Here is a 6,000-nt window from a genome sequence, read left to right as displayed (position 1 = left end):
AATCTAGAGCCCTTTGTTTTCTCTCACTTAAAGGCCACGTTTCAAGATACGGGAAGCCTCCATTTACACATTAAAAAAAAACAAAAACCCTCTCCAGGCCATAAATTTTTATTCGATAAATTTCATAAATATATTTTATCATTAAAGTTGAAATGAAAGTATTTTTAAATTTTAAAACACGATATTTAATTATCTTATATAACTATTTCATTATCACTTGTAAGGTCGATAATTCAACTTGTCTCTTACGAGTTTTGATTCGATCTAATTTTATGAGATTGATTTTTTTTTTTTAAATTCAAGTTTCGAGTCGGATCGGGTAAGATAAGGAAACAATCGGGGTCGGATTAAGTTCAGATTTAGGCAAATCTGACCAGATCCGATATTATATAAAAATTTATTTTTTAATTAATTTTTTTAATTATTTATTTATATATATATATTTATTAATGATATTTTTAAATATTTATATTTAAAAAATAATATTTTATGTTTAAAAAATAATATTTTATTAATTTCGGGTCAGGTCGGATACGGTTTATATAGTATCGGGTCGGGGTCGAGTTCAGGTATGAAAAAAGAAAAAAAATTTCGGATAGGGTCGAGTTCGAGTTTAATAACATATAAAATCGGATCGAGTTCGGAGCGAGTTTTTCGACCCGATGCCAACCCTAATCACTTGCTTAACATTATTAGAAACAAAATGATCAAATTATCATATGTATGACACAAGTTATGAATAAGAAATAAAAGCATTTGAATAGTTAACAAAAAATTAAATAAAACTTTCTTCAATCAATTTGATCGTCGTAGAAAAAATTTTTCATTCAATAATCAATCATCAAAATCAGTCAATTATTAACAAAGAAAAGTGTTTGAGCTGGTGATTAAAATCAAGATTTAAGTTTGGAAGTGAAATTGTTTTTATGTTTGGAATAAGTGAAATTTGGGCATGGTTTGAATATATTTCGTTAGATTCACACAATCAAATAAGGTATATACAATTCTCTCTTTAATTTCAATGCAATTAGTTTTAGGTTAATGTTAAGGTTAGCAAGTTTCATAAAAAACATTTGGGGATTTTTTATACTAAATTTCATATTAGAATCAATTAAGGGTTTTTGAAATTTTGAAATGTTATTAACTTTATATCAGCATCAATTTGTTATACTTAATTTCATATCAAAATCAATTGTAATTTCACTAAAAATCAAAATTTTATTTTGCTACAAATGTGGAATGCCAGCAAAACTATTGAGTTTTATCATAATGGTTTGTTTATGCATATTCCTAACAAAGTTTGGGTAGGAAGGGATGTAATATGGGTGGATGCTTATACTTTAAATAGGTTGTTATTTTTTCAGTTGCAAGATTGGGTTATTAAATTGGGGTATGAGAGTACTAATGACATATTTTATTGTATTATAGGCTAGCACTTAATAAAGGGTTGAAATGTGTTCATTCAGATATACATGTTAAACATACAGTTTTATGTCATCAAAAGAAAAGAACCATTCCAATATATGTTGTATCAATTCAGCCTTCTTTTTTTGCTATATATCCATGTACACCATCTGAGAATGAAAAAGAGATACAAACAATGAGATCTATTCAAGAATTTGTAGCTAAAGATAATACTGTGAAAAATAATGGTGGAAATGATACTGCTAATTTGGCAGAAAACAATGGTGGAAATGATACTACTAATTTGGAAGAAAGCATTGGTGCTAATGAAGTTGATGATGGTACTTGTAATAAAGCAAAAAAAAATGATGCAAATGAGATTGATAATGGTATTGCTAATTTGGCATAAGATTGTGGTGCAAATAAGACTAAAAATAATGCTCAAAATATTGGTGAATATGCTAAAAATGATGAAGAGAAAGATGGTGAAGACAGTAATGAGAATGATAGTGACTATCATGCAAGCAATGAATATGATATTGATGGATATTCTAGTAGTGATCCTAACTGCTTTGATGAAGAAATAGGGGCTAATGATATATTTGAGGATTATGAAATTGGTGGTCTTAAGAAAACAAAAAAATCTAGTACTACACAATATACTATTGGGAGGTTAATTGGAAATATTGTTTTACTCAAGGATGTAATGATAGATGATGGTGATCTATACAATGTTCATGGATCTGATGAAAAAATAGATCATTACATAATGTTCAATGAAAAAGGTTGATATCAAAATCTGTAATTAAAGGTTGGATTAAAATTTATTAATGGCACTATAAAAGGGTATTAAAGGAGTATTATGTTTGTAGAAGTTATGACTACAAGTTTAGAAGGAATGATAGAGATAAAATTAGTATTGTTTGTGTCAAGGACTATTGATGAAAAATATATGCATTTAGGTTGAGAGAAGATTGTGCCTTTTCAAATAAAGACTTTTTAACCAAAGCATAATTGTTTAAGGGAGTTCAAAATTCACCAAGTCACTACACATTATTTGGCTAAGAAGTTTTTTGATGATTTGAAGGATAAACCCAATTGGGAAACTACAAAGATAGTTATAAAGATTTCCAAAGAATTAAATATTGAAGTTAGTTTCCCTCAAATATATAGAGCTAAAAAAAAAGCTAGAGAAATGATGGAATGGGATAACAAGTTACAGTATTTGAAGTTGTTTGATTATTGTGACATGATTTGAGAGACCAATCCTGGCAACTATCCATTTATGAAAATGAAAAGTTAGTATTTTGATGCAGCCACTTGTGTTCCTAAATCCTTTATTCCTAAGTTTATATAGTGTTTATATCTAATCAACAAAAGCTATTAATTTATTTCTTTTTTTTTTGTAGGATTTAGACTTAACATTTGAAGAAATGTACCCTCAAGTTGAACATAGGTTCTGTTTGAGGCATTTGTATACAAATTTCAAACTTCACTTTAAGGGAAAACTATATAAAAAAAGGCTTTTTGGAAGGCAACAAGTGTGGGGTTAGTGAAAAAATAGGAGAAAGTTATGTTGGTGCTAAAAGAGCTTGACAAAGTAGGGGTAACACATGCTTAAGTGAGTAGATTAAATCTAAAAACTTAAACAAGATCTCATTTTAACTCTAAAACAAAGATTAATTTAATGATGAATAATCTTAATGAATCTTTCAATACTTATATATTGAAGCTAAGGATGCCTATCCTTAGCATGTTAGAGTGGATAAGAAAAAGATTGATAAAAAGTTTCCATTTTAAAAAGGTTGATATGGAGTCTTACAATGATCTTTTATGTACAAATATTCAAGACAAGCTTGAGCACATTAAAAAAGACTCTTTTACTTGCTTTTTTGTTCTTGCTAGTAGGTCTATATATGAAGTTTAATGTGATACAACTTCTCATATTGTGAACTTGGTTGAACAAAGTTGTACTTGAAAGGTTTGAGATTTGACTAGAATCCCCTATAAACATGTTTTTGCTATTTACAGTAATAGAAAGAGACCAGAATCTTATGTCTATTCTTACTATTTTAAGGAGACATATATGACTACATATGATGCCATTATTAATCATATTTCAAGACAACATGAATGGACTATTGATAGTAACCCTACTTTTGTCCCTCTAATCATATATAAACCACTAGGTAGACCAAGAAAGTTAAGAAAGAGAGCACCTAATGAACCATAAAATCATTACAAAATGTCACGAAAGAACAAGCTAATTAGATGTGGTAATTATGGTAAGGTTGGAGATAACATTAGATGTTACAAGGCATTGATGGTTTGAGAGATCTCATGGCAAAGAGGGATGAAGTTAAAAGGATTAAACAAAGTTCATCCTCAATCTACCAATCTTTAGGTAATTTGCTTCTTTAATATAAATTGATCTTCATATATTAATTTTAACATAAATAAGGTGTATTTTAGAGGTTGATCATAGGACAAATGCTATATCTTCTTTAAGAACAAATACATTTATAGCTAAAAGTAGATCCAGAGAAAACCCTATTACTAATGTTGCTATTGGAATTAAGTTACAATTAAATATTACTAGAATAATGGATGATGGCAGAAGTTCAAAATAAAAACATCTGGTATTGGTTGTTAATATGCTAAAAATGTTAGATAAAAAAATGTTGAAAATATTGGTAAAAGAAGAGGTAATGCTAGAAATGTTGACAAAAGAAGTGGTGATTAAGAAGAGATCATATTAAAAATATTGGTAGAGAAAGAGGGCATGTTAGGGCTAAAGTTGCTCCAATCAAAATAATAAGTAAGAGTAGTACCTCAAGCTGTACTGATGGTCAAGTTGCTAATTCTCAAGCATCTAGCAATCCAAATGTTTACAGCCAAACAATTAGTAACCCAACAACTAGCAGTTAAGCAACAAACAGCCAAGGTATTTGGGTGTAATTTAGAAAAGGTTTATATATGCTATTCTAGGATGATGCATTGAATGTATGCTATTTGACTTGTTTGTGTTATAAACTGATGTGATTTAGAAGCTTTTTATTTTTATGTATAGGTTTGTGTGATGTATAGGCTTTTTATTTTGCATTTTATGCTGATCTTATAAACTGATGGCCTATTTTTGTTCAATAGAAATAATGATAGTATGTTTTTGTTCAAAAGGAATGTGGTACTAGAAAATGGCCATATTTTTTTCAATAGAATGGCTTTTGTTTTTTTGCAATAACAATGCTAGCTTTCTGCAAGCTGTATTTTGGATTATAATTGTATAAATGGATGTGGTCATTTTTACAATTCTGATATTATGTAAAGGCTATTTTCAAGGCTATTTTCTGCAATTGGAATGTGACTTTTGTTTACAAGGATATTTTTTACAATAGAAATGCTAGCTTTTTGTAGGTTGTATTTTGAATTATAATTGTATAAATGGATGTAGTCATTTTTACAATTCTAACATTATGTAAAAGCTATTTTCAAGGCTATTTTTTGTAATAGGAATGTGACCTTTGTTTACAAGGTTGTTTTCTGCAATAAGAATGATAGCGTTCTACAAGCTTTATTTCCTTAAACTACTTTAAGAACTTACCTACTTGGTTGAAAATAGTATAATGCAAATTTGTAGGGTAAGAAATTTAGTAACAAAAGCTATTACACAACATATTTAACAAAAGGCAAACTTTCATTTCCATTATTAAATAACAAAGTACACATTGGCATTTCATCAAACACTTGGTGCTACTACACATTACACCCTATAAACATTAGATCTTGTATACAACTAATCCATACCCTACATCTTACCCACAACAAATTCAGAATAACCCATTTATATCAATTCAACAACTCAAAAAAACCAGGTTTTAAGACTCTTATACTTAAAAGATCAAACAAAATCAAAATCAAAATCAACAACACCATAACACTACCACAAACTAAAGCAATTACCTTTTTCTTGTATTGAGTTTGAACTAACTGATGCTTCAACTGTAACTTTCTTACATGAGATTTAGCTAGTTCATTCTAAATTTTTTGCTCCTTATTTCAAGCTTGAACAAGTTTTTATTCAATATTAGCTTCAGGTTTGTTGATTCGAATAGTTGTTGTTGTAAACACAACTCTCTTGCTGAGCATATTATCAATACTTCAATTAATTCTTGTTTCCTTGCATTTGATCTCAAAAGCTCATTTGTCATTTTTGTCATTATTTCTTTTAACTTCAATATGTATTTCTTACAACTTTCACATGGTATCTCATCAACCCATTCAAAAAATTCATATTTTAGTACTCCCTATAAATGCAAAAACCTAAAGATTAAATAATTTTTTTACCTAAAAGCTATATAACAATTAACGAAATCTTACTTCAAATTTCTCACATCCTTTAAAATTTTCGCCTATAGTTACCACTTGTTCCAAAAGTTCATATTAGTGATTCTACACCATAATGGCACCATTCGATCTTTCACTTTCTGTAGATTGTTGAAAATCTATGCACGGGTGAGTCTCCTCTTTTCTCAAAGTAATGTGATGGGAAGAGAAAAAAAATTAATAAAAAATAGAGATACCTCTGACTATCGTAAA

The sequence above is a fragment of the Durio zibethinus genome, chromosome 14, assembly GCF_047325235.1.
Source record: "Durio zibethinus cultivar Kanyao isolate XHJ-2024 chromosome 14, ASM4732523v1, whole genome shotgun sequence".
Lineage (NCBI taxonomy): Eukaryota > Viridiplantae > Streptophyta > Magnoliopsida > Malvales > Malvaceae > Durio > Durio zibethinus.
Note: the sequence above shows the minus strand (reverse complement) of the source record.